We start from the raw sequence: 19,992 nt of genomic DNA, 5'->3' as shown, positions 1-19,992 counted from the left end.
ACACTCGCCAATTTGCATATTCATAAACCATCCTTACTCATCTCTCTAATGAAAACCGAAAAAGATGGAACGAGAAATAAAGAGTTCTTTAGACTGCAATTTAAATACATGTTCAGTCTTCTCATGTTTTGAAGGTAATTTACAGCTTGTAGAACACTGTATGTGTGATATGAAAAATTAGTGTTCCATGTGTATATATATGTAACTGGGACTAAATTACTTCGGAACAATAGAATAATAGAAGCAAGAACGATACTACTGTCTATAATAATAGAGGGAAAAGGAGAATATCTGCAGAAATTAGATTGTTTAAATTTAGAAGGACTGTTGAGCCAAATCAGTGTGGGGGTAAAAATGAGAATGCTGAAGGCAAAAGAAAAATGGTTAGATTGAAATACTAGAAAAGAACTAGATGCGTAGTATAATGTGAAGTAGAACGGCTGATATATTAGTATACATGAAGATGTGAATTTGTGAAATGGTTAGCGCAAAATGATAAAAGATTCCAGTCACTCAGAGGTTTGTTGACTTTGAATTATCTGGCGTTGCAATCATTTATTCCAAATTATCAGATAAAAAAAAAATATAGCAAATGTGGTATTATAACAAATCATGAAAGGGTAGACTTCGTTGACAAATACTGTTCAATAATTTAATTGGCACTTATTGATAAATCGTAATGGTAATTAATTTTGCTTCTTATGATAGAGACCCACTCAAATAATTTGCATCAGGGCCCATAATGACCTAGTTCCACCACTGAAGAGTTCAGTGCGCAGTCAACCTTTATTTCTTTTCTTTAAATTTCATTCCTGTGCCACGTGGGAGCTCTGTTCGGATCTTCCCTTTTTCATTGCCCACAGCCTCGGGCTCCCTTTGCTCTCATGAAGTTACTATTGCTTTAAAGTTTCTGTAGCCCCCTTGCTTATAATTATACTGTTTGTATTATTGCGTGAGTGATCCCCTTCATTAGCGCCTGCTAAGAACGTCATTAGGGGAGATAAGGTAAGTGGTGTCTGTGTTCACTCCCTCCGCCTGATTACCGTAACTTTCCTGGAAGTAATTCAGTCATGTCCTTGCCATTTAAGGAAGTCTGTAACATAAGCGTTATATTAGCAGATCGGCAAGATTAGTAGCATCACCGCACCAAATCGCTCACTCACTTAGTATATCGCACACGATATTTATAGAGCCATACTCGTTCCAGATTCCTGCCGGAATTTCCCTGTTGTGTGGACGTTAGAATTCCCTTCCAACCGCTATAGGACCTACACTCTTTCTCAGAGTTGTTGTTATAGTTAGAATATTCTAGCGTAGACTATATGAAAAAAGATCTCGATTACTTTTAATTAAAACAAATTACTAAATTTCATTTAAAAAGAATAGGCAAGTAATTCTTTACACCAGCATTTTATGAATGGGTCTATGTTTATTCCGCAATGTTAGGTTATCATGTATATAAGTTTTCGGAGATACCACAAGCACCATAAATCCATAACAGCAACAACAAAAACAAGAATAACCACAACAAGAACCATAATAAAACGGCTGAATATAAGATAGTTTATAATCCAAACGTTAAGAGCAGAAAAAGAAACAGACAAAAAGACTTGGTACATTATAGGTACACGTCATATTTTATGATCCTATTACGTCGGAAGGAGATTATGTCCTTAAGAACATTCTTAGCACATTATGTCCAATAAGACCCGTATAACCTATCATACTATTACTTTAAGTTAAGCATAGCCATATACTGGTTTTGTACAGTGCAGTCGCTGCTTGCCATCCCACAGAATGTGTAAACGATTGCAATGAAATCGACTTTGTGACTACTAAAGTGTAGTAAAATTTTCTAAAATCAATGTGAAATGTTAATCTGCATAGCTCTGAGGAAGTCTTTGAGTTTAGGTTTACAAAGGAGAACACAGTTGACACTATCACACGGTAATTATTAATGTCCTGTAATTCAAGTGCACCGATTCGAACGCAGGACATTCCTTGTGTCAACTCCATATTCAGGTGAATTTCATTTACGAAAAAAGATCATTGCAGCCTCGTGGAACAATCCTGACTTCATTCATATTTCTTATTTTTTTCATATTTAGGGAGATGCGTATTGTGATTTTATTTCAGGATAATTTACGTTTCTCTTGATAATCAGCGGCTCTAGGAAAATTCCCGGTACGAAAATTCCAGCCGGAAGATTGCCAAGCAGAAGCAAGGGGGGCGGGGGTAATGTCATTGAGATTATTACCAGTAAAGAATATTACTATTCACAATTTAAAATATTGAGCTTAGAAAATTGCAGTTGAAAAGAATATTTCTTTTTTCATATATGTGCTCAATTGGACCAAAACTACCATTTCTCTTCCATAAAAGCTTACTTTATTATTTGAAGCCCAACCTAAGTAACGAAAGCCTTATGGTGCTTTGAAATGAAATTTTTAAAAAATAAGATATAAAAACGGAATGGGGTATGATTCAATAAAAGCCTTAAGATATAAATAAAAAAAATTTATTCGTCGACAATTCGTATAAAAAAAATAAATCCATGAGATTTTATTGACTGAAAGCATTAAAAATTTCATTATTAATATAATGAAACAATGTGGATACTTTACAATTAAGAACATTAAAAAACATGATATTATTGTACCTTAATGGATCACAAATCTCTTTTCTTTCAAATTGTAGTATTCCTGTTTGCACTAAAATTTCCTCCTTTTTCCAAAAAATGCAATGCATATCTAGATATTTGGATGACATTGTGCGATTGTTTTGAGAAAAGCATCGCTGAGTCCTTCAATGGAGTCGTAGGTACGTGGCAAGTAAAGCTCCACTCTTGAATGACTATTCCACATAGGAAGTGGAAGTAACTGGGGTTGACCTTCTCCGTTCTTACCTCTTCATCTCATAACAGAAAATACGTTCATTCAAAACATGAAGGAAATTTTTCAGGGATATCTTGTTCATCTTTTGATAGTTCTTCAAAGCACGTAATAACATCATGACACGTGAGGAAAGCCACAGCTGAAAAACAATCTTTATATTTAAAACTGAATCAGCTCTCACTGTGTTATCTATTTTTGAAACTAAGGTTCACATTCTATCTATAAAGTGTCTGGTAGAAGTAGATAAAAACAACCATTGTGGTCAGATTAGTGAAAAACACATTAGTCTACTTATTGAACCCCTTCCAAAGTCACTCACTAGCCATTTGGGGTCTTCTTGCACAAAATTTTTTTTATTATGTTGAACAGGTTTTCATATGCCGTTTCTGTTTTGTTAGGGAGAAGTGCAAAAACAGTGGGAAAACTAGAATGTTCAACCTTCATAGAATTGTAAATATCTGACGAACACATCAGGTGACACTGAACGTTCCATCTCAAAGCTAAATTTTTATACTTTCTTAAATCCCGAATTCGTGATAAACAATGATATTCTATTTTCATCATCGCCCCCAGAATCATACTGGAAAAATCTCTCTTCAGGATGAAGATTTCGAAATTCCGGTGGAATTACGAATCCTGTCCTTTCAGAGGGAATAGGTATGGTGCACGATGTTTTGCCTTTTCCACTGTCCGAACATTCTACTTATATGTTACACATTCCTTAGTTTTCAGAGAGTGCGCATTCACCTAAAGATTATAAAGAACTTGCCACTAATGAAACGAGTAGGTTGACTCGAGGTCAAAATTTCTTCTTTCAGATCTTGAATGGGTACTTTGGCATCCACTTTACTCTTGGCGGAACTGTGATTGTGTTCGTTAACACATTTCAAAATTCCTTTGACTTTGTGTAGTCTTGCTGGACACGATTTCTGTTTTCTTATATATAGCACATTCCAATAGACTTTTGGTCCCATCTTGTTTAGCCCACCCATTTTGATGATACATATTTGAAGTTCATCGACAAAGATATCCTTACCATGTTCACTAGTTATAAAAGAAGCCGTTATGTGTATAGAGAATGAAAAAATAGTTTATCTCCTTTCGTACCAATTAACACCTTGAAGTAATTTCTTCTTAAGTAAGTCTGTCAGGGGTAAAATTTAAATTTAGATAATAATAAAAACATAAAAAAATATAAATTGTAGTTGGATATGAACAAGAACTAATTATAAACAGACATTACTAATATTCCTGTCACTTCAAATAAAAAAAAAGCACGTATAAAAAGGACACGGTAGTTTTGGTCCAAATGGGCCCAATCTTTTAACTAGTCAATAGCAATATTCCTCACTGCCTAGTCTCTCAAGGCAGTTTTCCCCACTGCCAATTATCCGCCTGTGAATATTCCGTGGCACGATAATCAACAGAACTTATTTTAGTTTGGTAAAACAACCATTACAAAATTAATGAAGACGAAACGAACCGCAGATTAACCAATTTTTCGAAACCATTGCCAACCAATCAGCTTCAAGAGATGGTCGTGGCGTAAGCAGTGGGCGGGGCTTAGCAGCAAAGAGCAATGAATTTTGCTCTACACGATATACAGGAACCTCGGTTGCGCCGAAGAAAAGTGCGCATATTTTACTTGTTAGTATTGCCTTGCAATACACCAAGGGTGATATTAATGCAAATTTCGTCATCTGTTGTATTGCCATTTAAGATTTTACTTCGTTGGGGTTTCATTTCTCTCTTAAAAGGTCAATTGTATATTGCTTGAAATGAACCCAAAATATCAAGAAGTTAAATAAGTCGTTTTCATGCCTTACGATGGCCTGGTGGAAATCTCATCACCCACAATGTCTCGAAGCTTAAATACAATACACCCGGATGATAAAGCCATCAGTTCCAAATATTGTAAAGAGAGCAGATCCCTTTGCGTTCGATGTTCCTTGATGACTGCGAGACAATTGCTTTTCTCAGGTCGACGACTCTCTCATTACCTTCATGGAAAGAAATCGAGAAAATATATTTTCACGGTTGATGGTTAAAGCAGCATATTGATACGACATTATTCTTTAACGAATCTATCTATGTACATTCACGCAGATATATATAATATATATATTATAGATATATATATATAATATATATTATATATATATAGTACTATATTATATAATATATATATATATATAATAAATAAGTATAATTTATATATACATTATCAATATTTAATTAAATAATAAATATACAAATAGAAATATGATATATATATGATATTAATATATATATATATAATAATAGATAATTTATATATATATATATATATATTATAACAGTACAAACTATATATATATTATTATATATATATTATATAATTACAATTAATATATATATATAGATAATATATATTATATATTATATATATATATATATATATCTAAGTCATTTCGCTTTGCGAAAGACTTTTTTTTGGTTTTTTTTGGTTCTCCTTACGACTGTCATTCGTAAGTATTTCTGGTTCCTCCCATCTCCTTGTGATATCTTAGTAGAGTGGTTCTTCTTAACTAAGCGAGAGGATTCAACAGATAAGTTGTACAGATATAACAACTTTATTCTGTAACTCCATAATAAGAGAGACAGTTCGGTCGGGAGACCGATATGTTTGAAGGCTGGCTCGGAACTGCCATCTAAAGCATCACGTCGATAGCGGAACATTAGCTATCTCAGCGATTCATATAAAAACATACGTAGTCCGCTGGCTCGGAAGTTTACAAGTTTGCCGGCGCCTAGGTTAACAGGTCAACCGCTTCCCATGGAAGTTGTTGTGCAAAGTTATCATTAATATAAAATGCTGACAATATACAGAGCTAAACCAGGCTACTGCAGACAGCGCATAGCGTAATCTAGATCTGCCTTGGTCACGTAGGACCCTCCTAATGCCATGACCTCAGGTCATGGGTTTTTATTTACAGATACTGTAACATTAAATAATGTATTTATTACATTAGGCTCGGACTGCTACCTATTCAAGCCTTGAATAACAAAAGGTACTTTAGACATTGTTTCTTAGGAGCGTGCTCGTAACATAGTCTAGGTATAAACATAATAAGTGATTAAATGCATAAAAAGGTTCTGTTACATACCCTTTTTGACATATTCATAAACAAAGATAAATGCATGGAAAATCTAGATCCATGTTTGGTAATAATAATGATTAGGTACCCAAAAATAATAAAAAGGTAAAAATCAAAAGATTAACATGTATACATGATTAATATGATAATAGGTAACCTGATTAAGAATAGTGGTTACTACAGAGATTATAGCATGATCATGGATAATTGTTAAAGAGTACTTGTCACTCTTTGTAATAGATAAATATAATTGTACAATGTATATATAGTATAACTGTGTAATTGTGCACAAATGCAATATATAGGGCTGGTATATTTTATTAGGTGCCCGAAAAATACCTTTAGGAGTATATTAATGTATAATATTGGGCTATAATATTTTTTTAGGTGCCCGGGAGATACTTTAACTGTTCAAATGCAAAGGCGTGAGTCTTTCTTGTCCTACATTTTTGCCAGCATACGGACCGCTTTTCACACACAACACAATTCCAGACAATTTCCCTAGGCACAAAGTTTAACGGGTGTTACGTCATCTAGACGGGCCAATACGTTTCCTTGGAGATCCTTCTGTTTACGCCTCAGCCTACGCCAAGCAAAGATGTTGACGGCGATAACCACTATGGCCCCACCGTCACGCTGAACACGGCCAGCAGAATGTAGTAGCGAAGATTTTCTCCACCAGCATAAGTCGGTGACGCGTGGTTCATCTCAGCCAGTTGCGTCAAACGATGAGCCACCCGCGTGTTGTATGGGAGAGGTAGTGATGGAATGATTGTGGACGCCCAAGTATAGTTCGCAAAATACGCCTTCTCACGTATTATCGTGTTGACCCCTCTGACGGTGTAGTTTGTAGATGTCCCCGTACAACCATCAGCTGCTACAAAGATAGGGGAATGGGCGGTGGTCACATCCGGACATACTACGTTGATCCGGCTTTATCGTAACGGATCCAGGAACCATTATTCATCCTGTAATTGAATTTATTACCGTAAAAGGGATAAAGTTTCCCAGACACCTTCGCTTGTATGAGAGAGAGAGCCGCTTTAGCACTATGCCTAACTCACATGAATCCGTTGATATAGGATAGAATTCAAAAGAGTCAGCTGTACAAATTTTATTATTCATGGCTTCTGAACAGTGAGTGAGTTTATCTAAGTCTTTAATGACTGTAAATGATTTCCTATCAGAAGAAATCAGTACATGCCCCGTCAAATTGGATATTACTGGACTTGAGTTATTCGTCATGAAAGTAGGAAACGGTGCTATTTTGTATGATTGCCAAGCATCGGAAGAATCAAAAGGTATTGTGATCATAATTCTATAATTTTCAACGCTGACTGATATTAGGCTATAATAGAACTCTACTTTATGGGCGTCTAATAAAGGAATATAACCTAGTTTCTCCCGCCCGTTTTCCAAAGTTAACGTCAGATCTTTAATAGGAGGCATGAGGGTGAGGAGGATAACACACCCTTTGTCGCTAACGTAATCGCTTCTTTCTACGTAATCTTTTGACTTCTCAATAAAATGTGATATTTTCACACGGATATGATCTATTTTCGAATTATAGTAAGTTATTAAAAACTAAATGTAGCCAGCAAATGTTGAACTTCCATGACCTGATCGATATTATTTGAATGTTCGTTTACGATACTCATTATTTGATTGATTGAAGATAACTGGCTGCGAAGTTCGGACAAAGCTAATTCGGTTTGTGTTGCAAAAACTCAATTCTTTTATTTTGATTATTTATCTTAAGGCGATTTGAAATTCCTAAGCCTAGATTCGCAACAATGATCCTAAGATTTAGTCCAGCCAGAATAAGCGGGTTGCGGCGTTCGAGAGTATTGTGCCGCACAGACCACCACATCAGCAGGTCACGAGCAAGTTCCTCTGCCTCGGCGGTTTTATTTTGTAGGTCATAAGACAACATTTCCGCGACGCTTAGGGTTTGAGCTAGCGAAATCTCTGAGTTAGCATGAAAATTACGTTTCGTGCATTTCCTTAAGCGAAATAGCAAACCTCATCAGGTCATTCTTTAGTTAAGGACGTCATCTTCAGGCAAAAATATTGCGTGCATATCTACTTCTATGACAATATTACTTGACACGATGAATACAATCATCTGTTCTCTCGATAATCGAGCCATGATTAAATTCTATTTCTTTCGTCCTGAGCGCTCTTTCCATACAACAAAGATGTCTGAATACACAATATCACTCCTAACAATAACAGATTCATTTTTGAAACCTGCAATGAGTAAAATATATGTAACTAACTCGCATAAAAGAATAGGTTTACATACAAATATGATTAATAGATATATATATAAATTATTATACAAGTTTCATAAATACAACCATTTTTTTCCTCACACTCCATCTACCTTTCTTTAGATTTTGATATGTGCCAATGGAAACTATTCTCACATCAGTGGGTTTGGATACATTTTGAACCCTAAATCTATTGGCCGTTAAATTTTCTAAAATGTTAAACGGGCCTTCAAACTTAGGTGTCAGTTTATAATTTAAACCTTTACGTACGTATACTTGTATGTATACCTGATCGCCCACGGCATATGTTCTAGTTGGCTTAGCTATTTTATCATGATTTTTTTCATTATTATTTGTGCTTCTTCTAGATTCTTACGAAGTATATTATATCGACGTTATGCTTGCATCCATAACATCCTTTAGAGGATTTGATAAATTAGTTGTAGGCGTTAGGATGTGGAATGGCGTTCTAGCCGGGATACCGTACAGTGCCTCGTGCGGTGTCATTTTAATAGACACATGATACGAGTGATTAAGTGTGCTTAGTACCGCAGGTATGGCAATGTCCCAGTTGGGGTCTGCCCCCCCTAAGGTGACCCTTAAAATGTTTAAAAACATTACGATTTGCCCTTTCCACTAGCCCATTAGACTCTGGGTGATAGATCATGGTATTGATTTTTCTTTATACAAAGGAATTCGCACAAGGTGTTAAGAAATGATTATTGAACTCCCCGCCCGAGTCTGATATAATGATGTGTGGAATTCCATGTTTACAAATGTAGCACTCGTAAAACTTCCTAGCGCACTCGACCGCGGTTTGTTTAAGCGCTATAAGTTCGGTATATCGAGTCAAAGCATCGATGATTACTAGGAGGTGCTTATTTCCTCTGTCTGACTCGTAAAATCCTGTTAATAAATCTAAATGTACTCTTTCAAAGGGTTGATTTGGCACGGGGTAAGCCCCTAGGCTGACAGGTGTCTTCGTGTGCCCTTTGTATTCTTGACAAGTGCGACAATTTGCTATGTGCTTTTTTATATCTGTAAGCATCGTATGCCAATAAAATAAGGATTTTGGCTTTCTGTGACATTAAGGAATAACCCGGGTGTCCCCATGCAGTGGATTTTCATGCAACCATTTTTTTAGACAGTGGGTAACATGAGTGATATAGGTACCACCACCTGGTTGTTATTCAACTGTGGTGTGTGAGGGTTTTCCTCGTCACGGATCTACACAGGATATTATCCTGATGATGTAATTCTGCTGCTTATACTTTATGTATTCCTTTTCCTTCGGACTTCCGTTTAACGCAATGATGATTTTTTCTATTTGCGGATCTTTTCTTTGTTCTGTCTGTAATAGTTCAGCACTCCAGCCCAGATCTTCCTGTTCAGATATAGTTTTAACAATGGGCGTGGAGGTTGAGATATCTATTAATTCAGCTAATGGCTCGGTACAAGATGAAGAGGGGTTGCGTGATAATGCGTCAGCAATGATATTTGCTTTCCCAGGTAAATACCCGATAATCGCGCCAAAGTCCTGGATGATCATGTGCCACCGAGTTTCGCTTAGGGCTGTGACTAAAGCCTTTAAAGAAGTCGGTTAGGGGCTTATGATCAGTGAGAACCTTGACGGGATAACCGTATATTATGAATTTAAAAATGCACGAGTGAATTAACAATAGCGAGCCCTTCCTTGTCTATTACTGCATATTTACTTTCGGAAGGTCTCAGTTTACGTGAATAAAAAGCTATAGGGAAAAAACTGTTTATCATATTGTTGAAGCAATAATACCCCACCTACTCCTAGGTCTGAGGCGTCTGTTGCTATGAAAAATTCCTTACCGAAGTCAGGAAATTTCAAGATAGGAGAACTACACAGTTCATCTTTCAATTTATCGAACGCCTGTTGATGAATTTCAGACCATATGAAATCTACGCCCTTTTTTATAAGATCGGTTAGGGGAGCGGCTATGATTGAGTAGTTGCGTATAAAGCGGCGATAATAGCCACTACATCCTAAAAATTGCTGTATTCCCTTGACGTTAGTAGGTATCGGAAAGTTACGGATAGCCGACACCTTATCATGGACGACTTTAAGACCTTCACTAGAAACCGTGAAACCTAAATAGACTAGTTCTGTTTTAAAAAATTCACATTACTTATCTTTACCCTTAAATTATGCTGCCTTAGTCTTTGTAGCACTAACTCTAATTTACGTAAAATGTTCTTCTAATGTGTTGGAAAAGATTACTAGGTCGTCCATGTAGGCATGTAGGATATCTCCTAACAAGTCTCCAAACACAATGTTTATCATGCGAGTAAAAGTTATGGGAGCACAACGTAAACCAAAAGGCATACGCAAAAATTCATAATGTCCCCTGGCTGTGCTGAAGGCAGTGTATGGGATACTCTCTGGTTCCAACGGAATCTGATGAAATCCCTTTAGTAGGTCTAAGCTGGTGAAATATTTGTTCTGACCTAGTAGAGATAAGATATCATCGGTACATGTACTGGGAATCTGTCAGGGATTGTTTCTTCATTTAAATTTTAAACGACGAAAATCGACGCATATCCGCCAAGTTCGATCTTTTTTCCGTACTACTATTAACGGAAAATTATAAGGGCTGTTCGATTTCCTAATGACTCCTTCTTTTAGCATTTTACCTACTTCCTCTGTTATCTCATTCTGATATTTCATAGGAAGTTGGTACGAAGGTACATAGATTACTTTCTGTTTGTCCTTGAGCCTTATTTGATGCTCGATGACATCCGTTTTTCCTAAGGTTCCATCCGTAGTGGAAAAAAACATCATGATATTTAGTTAAAAGATTCAAAATTTCTGCTGAATTTCTTCTTCTTGAATGTCCTTCATTGATTTTGTTCTTTATAGATTGCAAAAGGGATTCATCGCAACTGATTGAGCGTGATTTAATACTCAGCTACGGTTTAAGAATGCGATGTTTATAAACTTCTGCATCCAAGATATGTTGATTTTTGTGGATTACTAAAGTGGTATTCAAATGATTACAGACTTCGATGTGACATTGTTGTTGTGAGCCGACTGTATAAATGGCTTGTGTGACGGATAATCCATGTGTTTATTTTCAGAGTTTTTCGGAATAATAACGTTTCAGATCCTGGCAAGGTTCTCTTTACACGCACTAATATGTTCGAAGTTACGTTAGCTCGAGAGTTTGCGTGCAAGCTGATATTACGGGTTGGGTGAGCGAGAGTCTGTTGGGTTGCTGTATATTTCTTGGTTTCATGAGACAGGTGATTGGTTCTGTAATGTAAGTGACAACTCTGTCTGTCTCTTTATTATCTAAAACTGATTTTAGGGTATTAGAAGACTTATAGAATTTCCCTTTGATATACACGCCGTGTTTTGCAGGTGCTAAGATAATATTTTGAGTGCCCATAGACGGGTATCCGATAATTACTGCGGGATACATATTAATGTTTTGTACAACGATAAAGGTATCAGCAAACGTGCGCTTACCGACCTTGTACTGTACATGAGTTACTCCTACAACATTTAATTCATTATTCCCTATACCTGAGAGCCTTATTCCGTACTTCTCTATAGGGAAATTTGAAAAGAGTAAATGATGAGTCCTTAAATCCATGATATTATGTGGACTACCAGAATCAAAGAACAAAGTGAATGACTTATGGTCCAAATTTACTGCATGTAAGGTTGGTCGCAACTCGTTTTGAGTAATAATTGCATGAATTTGTTGCAAATCTACGGGAACCTGCACAGATTTTTTGGATTCGGCCGTGTGTTTCATAGGAAAATCAATTGCCTCACAATGATCTGATAGATTAAACTGATTATTTGATACAAAAGATGTTGATATTGATGACCCAACATCGCCCTCTCCCCCCTTGGAGTGAACTACGTGTATTTGTTTTGTTTATCACACCTTGAAAATTCGCTTGCCCTTGCAAGTTCTGGCTAGACGGCCCAGGAACAGAGGTACCTGAAGCACGATTTGTTTGTTTCTGCTGTTGTGCAGTATTTCCGTTTGGTTTGGTTCTTTTATAGTACTGAGGACCCTTCTTTTTATTTGCACTGGCAACTGGTTGCGTGTTTGTAGCATTCTGCTGTGATTCCTCGAGTAGCAACGGTTATATGAATGAGTGGAACTATTATGTATTGACAAAAATGCTCGACAGTCTGAAATCATGTGACCTGTCGTTTACAGTTATAACAAACCATCCCTGCAACTTGAATTATTATTATGTACCACGTTTACTTGTTGTGGCTTGTTCTCATTTTTTGCAAAAACTTGAATGAGCGAAGGATCTAGGTCGGTACATTTAGACATGTGTTTTTGATTTGTTTATACACATCTAATTCCGTACTGTTGGCTGCAATTTTTGTCAAAACACCGCACTAACGATTCGGCATCATTGCAGTGATACTCGTAAGGTAGATCAAATGGGTAAAATCTTTCACGTTGATTTTGGCACTCGTAACCCACCCATAGTTTACTTAAACTAACTTGATATTCATTTAGCCGGTCGGCAATTAGCGCTGCACGCTCACAACATTAAGCTGAGTCATGGAGGCTTGGTTAAGGATATTTCTCAATGCCAAATACTACATCTAAAGCCTCTTCACCCCCATACACGGCACGTAATCTGATTTTGAACTCGTCCCATGTAAGCGCCTCTTGGAAAGAAAAAAACCCCCCTTAGAATAAAGCACTTGCGTCTCCTTTAGCAAAGTCTATGAAGCTTTTTGGCCTCCTGTAAGTACTGCTGGGTCTGTGATGCTTTTTGCATTTAAATGAGCGTCTACAGATGAGATCCATGCCTCAACATTTTGAGGCAGGAACCCATTGACCCGACCTTGAAAAGGGACAATTGCTGACCTCGCGCTCACGAGAGTCACCACATTGGGGTTGCCAGCCGGAGTAGTTTGCCATTTCCACTTTTACTTTTTTCTTATCACTTCTATTCCTTGCGATCCTATCAAAATATCTATAAGAGTACACTCAACACTACGTAAACGCATATGCAATGTACTGTATAAATGTGTTATAATAATAGGAAAACCCCCAAAAGATACAAAAATACAGATAATTTGATAAAATATTATACGGAGAATTCCTGCAAGAAACGATTAGCAACAACGAGAAGAGAAAAAAAAAATAATCTGCGGGCGAGAACTCGTAGTTGAAGATTGATTCTGTAATGAAGGAAGATTAAGATGGCGAACAACTCACCCCCAGAATAACTGGACGATCGACTCCTGATGAACAACACTTCACTGAGGAAAGAACCTGAATAGATAAAATGGTACTTAGCTGCAGATTATATGGTGAAGGATTGTTGACATGGGATGACGTCTCAGTTCCTGTCTAAGTCTAGCGTCGGAAGTCGTGATGACGTCACGGTCTTCTCTTCGGTGCACGATGCATGAAGAAGTCCAAGATTGATGACGTCACAGCCTCCGTCCTTGCATTACTTCCTCTTGCTCTACTCTCTGCGTCCTTGCTCGTGATCGCGTGATGTTTCCTTTGTTTGTTTCTTCTTTCTGTTGATGTTCGATGCTGCTCTCGTCCGGTGTAGATTCTCGAAGATAAGTGACAACAGTCCTCAAACGTCGGTGTTGATGCTTGTATTCTTCTCGATGAAGGACATATCTTCGTCTTCATAAAATGTTGCGTTGATTGAAGATCCTGTTTCCTCTGTTTAGTTTTGATGTCGAAGGTGGAAGTTGGTTCTTGTAGACCTTCGGTCGGCTGATATGGGTCTTGTTAATTTTATTCTTCGTCTTTCGCTGCCACCAGTCTAAGTCTCTTCGCTTTTGCGAAAGACTTTTTTTTGGTTCTCCTTACGACTGTCTTTCATAAGTATTTCTGGTTCCTCCCATCTCCTTGTGATATCTTAGTAGAGTGGTTCTTCTTAACTACAAAGGAGAGGATTTCAAACCAGTGATTAAGTTTGAACAGATATACAACTTTAATTCTGTAACTCCATAATAAGAGAGACAGTTCTGGTCGGGAGACCGATATGTTTTGAAGGCTGGCTCGGAACTGCCATTCAAAAGCATCACGTCGATAGCGGAACATTAGCTATCTCAGCGATTCATATAAAAAACATACGTATCCGCTGGCTCGGAAGTTAGTTTTTTCAAGTTTCCGGCGTAGGTTAACAGGTCAACCGCTTCCCATGGAAGTTGTTGTGCAAAGTTATCATTAATATAAAAATGCTGACAATATACAGAGCTAAACCAGGCTACTGCAGACAGCGCATAGCGTAATCTAGATCTGCCTTGGTCACGTAGGACCCTCCTAATGCCATGACCTCAGGTCATGGGTTTTTATTTACAGATACTGTAACATTAAATAATGTATTTTATTACATATATATATATATATATATATATATATATATATATATATATATATATATATATATATATATATATATATATATATATATATATATATATATATATATATATATATATATTTTGTACAGCCCTCAAAAATGTCATGATGACATTACGAAACATTGGAAATAAATTGACCCTTTTAGCTAATCTTTGTGTCTCCCTCTTCATATATTATAATATATATATATAATTCTATAATATAATATATATATAAATAATATATATATATATATTCAAAACGTACGACAGCTGAAAGGATTAGCAATAGAAGAAAAGTTTAAACTAAGAAGACGAAGTATAAAAAAGCGTTTATCAAAAGAAGAATCCCATGAGCTTGAGAAGAGAGAGAAATCTGCATTTGGTATATAGGGACCTCAGTAAAGATGATGATATATAATATTAATAAAGATGCAATGCGGAGGGAAGCCAGTTGTATAGTACTATTGAAAATATTTTTTTTGTGTTTATGATTAAAGTATAGTTCACGTGAGAGCATGTCAACAGGAGAGTGACAGGTTTTATGTAAAAGTTGGCTGTACACTAGGACCCATTATGTCTCTATGTCTGTATGGTATTGGACAGAAGTGAGAATAAGGTCTAGGAGTTCCTGATATTTGATAATGTGTTTAAAAAGAAACTTCAGTGAAATATGAGAAAATATTAAGTTAATTCTAAGAGAAGGATGTAGAATGTGAAAATTAGAAAACATAATTCATTAAGGGCATTACAGTAAATTAATGAAGATGGAGCAGTGAACATTGACATGAATAAACATTGGTGAAATGATGCCTTGCCATACAAGACTATATGTAAAATGCAACTGGTGAATTTAGGATGAGAGGAAAGGGAGCACCACAAGAGGCGGGGCAAGGAAGGACTATACTCTGTGGAAGAGAGTAGACAGCGAATTTAACTTGAAATTAAAAAAGCAGTGGCTTTATAAAAAGATTTAGAAACCAAGAACCCAGACCAGTACACGTTCTTTTCTTTCTAAAAACTGTGGTATTAAAATGTTCGTCAATTCTGGGTTTACTGGTCTGGGTTTCTAACTTTTATAGCCACTGCTTTTTTTAATTTCAAGTTAAATTCGCTGTCTACTCTCATCCACAGAGCGTTTACTTTGACATACACTACTATGTATATATATATATATATATATATATATATATATATATATATATATATATATATATATATATATATATATATATATATATATATATATATACATATATATATTTCTAACAAATGTAGTACACTTTGTGCGATAACTCTGAAAATGACTCACGGGGTCTATCAGGTGATTTGATCACAGGAACGCTATATGTCTCTGTGCACTCGTGAGATTAATGCTACTATATGTGTACAATAGCAACAGCAAATGTGCCACCAAATTGTATACAAGAACAGTTAATCTTAGGGGATTGTATAAAGTGGTGATTTAGAACTTAGGATCAACAACATTGATTAACACTGTGTGATGAGCACTGTGAATGAGCCCATGCTCTCACTGGAGTCCTTGGGATTCACCCAAGATAGTCGCTGGCAGAATTGAGTGGCACTTTTGAACTATTGGAGAAGGCACACAATGGGGTTATCAACGCGAATTTGCAAAGCAGTCAAAATTAAAACACAAGGCTAATGACAAGTTTGAAATAAGCAAATGAGCAAAATTATGCAAATTACCTGATTCGAAAATCATTCAATACTAAGTTACTGCAATGCGTACTGCGTAGTTGGTAGTGTTAATGGTTACCACTTGTCTCACAAGAATTTCACAATTTGTTATAAGCTCACACAGATCTCTTACAGAGACGGATTGTTAAGGAATGGGAATATGAGAAAACAGTTGAAACAGGGAATGAATGTTAGGAATAGGAGGTGTGAACAAATTCCAGTTTCAGCTACCTTAATCCGTGGACAAGACGACGTAAAAAGAGACAGGATGTCGGCAGAAGGATGTGGGTCACTTGCAGGAATTCACCAAAAGGGGTTCACAGATAGACACTTCTTTTCAGTCAGCGTCCCTGCAGGAGCTTTCAGGACAGAGTTCGGGCTGCAGATAGAGCAGGTTCAGGAAGAGACTTGCCGGGGTCAGTGTTAAGAGAGAGGTCGGAGATAGCGGAGGGCCGAGTTGAATAGTACCGCGTCATAGGATACGGTGGAGTGCTATGCATACTACTGCGGGTGCTGGCTAGGGCAAAGTGCAAAGTGGCAGGCCAGGTCAGGCCATATTTACACTGATTCAGGCTGGCTTGATTCTCCTCAGGTGATTCCATCTCCGCTGCCAGTCCTCATTAATTACCAGAAAGAGGTCATTGAATTCCGGGAAAGAGGTGTGGAAAATGAAGTATAATGAAGGGTGTCGTGGGTCGAGAGAATTAGGCAACCATCGGTCATGCAGGTGTGTATAAGGGTTGAGTCACAGGGGCGGAAGGTTCTAATGATTATAGCGAGGTCAAAAATGGTCAGGTAGAATTACAAATGTGGACGAGTGACTCTCACGGCTCGGAAGGGAACTAGCTGCTAATGGCTTCTATAAAATTAGATCGGGGACCAGAATACAAGAAAAACTACAGATGGAATAGGGGGCTCTATTCCTTTAATGGCAAGTGACCCTTTTTCGGATTTGGCATATGGCCGTAGTTCAAACCTGACGAGGAGCTGACAAGCTACCGTTCAAGTGTGTCATGCTGTTAAAATCATATTAACTTGTTTTCCATCTTCGCTTCATTATTAAATCACAAAGGGATAAGAGGCAATTTCAAAATTATTCTCATGGTGGTTCAACCGGTGAAGACAAGTGAGGGGGGGGGGGGGGGGGGGGGGGGTCTGTGTGTAATGGAAATATTGACATAAAGCGAGCTACTCTAGTTAACTCCCGGTTCCCTTATTTTTATTCCCTAAAATATTCCTTTAAGTTTTCGAATTTTGTGGACGAAGAGCAATTAAAAAAAAGGGTTCAAAATGAATTGATAAGGCAACCTTCAACTAACAATCTTCCCTCTCGTTCCCATATATATATATATATATATATATATATATATATATATATATAGATATATATATATATATATATATATATATATATATATATATATATATATATATATACATATATATATATATATATATATATATATATATATATATATATATATATACACACATATACTATATATATAATATATATATATATATATATATATATATATATATGCCATGGGCATCAAAATTATTTCATATTCATGTAATAGAATAGGATCTCCGGTTTTAATATATGCATATCTAAAGATGTATAAGGAATTCGAGAAGTGAAGAGGGCATTATGGTTATTACAATTTAAAAAAATATCGTGTTTGTAAAACATCAGCATAGGTTTGACTTACAACAATTTTAACTCGTAATGAAAAATCTACAATCAAGAGATCTAGGTCCTTCATTATACTTTCAGATGATGAATTTTTTACCTCGATTTCCTGCCATTGCCCTAATAAAGGCTTTTCACCGAAATAAACTCTTCACATGATAGTGGAAAATATTATGTGTTCCCAGGCTCATGAATAGCCCCATTTTTTGTCTCTACTGTAAACTTATTCTTTTATTAGACAGCAATGCACCTATGCTCTAACCGTTGAAATGTCTCAGCCTCCAAGAGACATCACTTCCTTGGGATCTAATTTTTCTCTTTCCTTCCTCTTCCTTGATTTGGAAAGCCTCTGTAAGATGAAAATTTAGTGTCTCACATGAGATATATTACATCCTCTCTATACTTTCTCACAATTATTAGCAACTTTTAACTAAGATGACATAAGCTACATTTTAATCTGAACCAAACTTGCATTTTTGGCCAAGGTAAAACAATAAGATTTGGTTGATCGTTGCATAGGCCTTACCGGTCTAAATATATTGAGTCAATTTCAAATAAATCTAAGAGAATTTCACGTAGTAACACATAAAAAGAAGCTTTAACTAAGATTACATACTTATATGTGCACTCAAAATTACGAGGATCGAGAGGGATCATGACCACAATAAATCTCACAAGAGTTACAGTCACTGTAGCTATATTCTGACACCTTTTCCCACTTTCCCTTTAACGCGTACCCTCCAGTTCCTGGAACCCTCCAGGCTCTTCTTTGGCTCCATTCGTATGATCACAGCTGACGCTTGTTCGTTGAATAATCCATTTAAAGTTTCAAGACAACACATAAGGGTTTGTATTTCACTAAGTTCTCTCCCCTTGCATAAAGGTGCCTCCTCCATCCAAGGAGCTCGGTTCATTTGGCACTTGTCCAACATCTCTTCAGGGACTTCTGGGCGAAGGAAAAATTAAGAGAATACCGAAGAGATATTTGATATGATAAAGTACATCTTTTAAACAAAAACGAGTGAGTCTTCTAGAGTTTTGGATGTTCCCTACACTACTATTTATAGTATTTTCTAAATAATAATAATAAGGAAACTGGAATAACGAAAAAATGTTAACCACAGCACTATTGAATTTAAATTCATCCATTACAGTCAACAGTAATTACAGTTTCACGTTTCCGCATTTCATTTCATTTTTTCTGTAAATGAATTGTCACATGGGATTCTTGACAGTTCATTTTCCCATTGTAAAATACTGCATGACATCACAGGAAACTAGATGCAAGAAAACAAAGTTGCAATCCTAGAAATACAATCACAACAATACGATAGAAACTTAAATGTTAAATAAAACCCATTATAGTGTAAATGTAAATTGCTCTTACTAGAAATCCTGTAGAATATTGTCTCAGCCTTCAAAGGAAATCGTCAAATCAACCTTTAATATTTTTCCAGTTAAAACTTAGGGTGAATGTTGTTTAAAAGGCGCAAGCGGAATCTAGTTTTGCAGCTCCTCATTCCAACATGGGGCAGTTGGAATCAAGCGTTATGCATAAACCATTTTGGTGACATTCATGTAGTCTCTAATAGGATGTGACTGGGAACTGCTGTAAAAGATCTCTTTGGAACATATGATTAAGGATATAAGAGATTATTGAAGCAAACATGATAATTTTTTTTACGGTTCAAAATTTTTTCTTCTTTTACTTACAGAGTACCAGAGAATGTTTTGATACTAGCAGATAATAGGTCGTAATAATGTTAGGTACAAGCAATTTTTTTTTTAAATTCTGGTATTGATTATTGGCATTCTTCACAGCATAAAGGTACGCGCCATTGAATTACACAAACAGAATACTTCACGTTTTACTGGTTTACAAGAAAAATAATCCAGTAAGAATTTACAA

The sequence above is a fragment of the Macrobrachium nipponense genome, chromosome 36 (genome assembly GCF_015104395.2).
Source record: "Macrobrachium nipponense isolate FS-2020 chromosome 36, ASM1510439v2, whole genome shotgun sequence".
NCBI lineage: Eukaryota > Metazoa > Arthropoda > Malacostraca > Decapoda > Palaemonidae > Macrobrachium > Macrobrachium nipponense.
The sequence above is the reverse complement of the archived record's forward strand: the minus strand, read 5'-3'. Positions refer to the sequence as shown.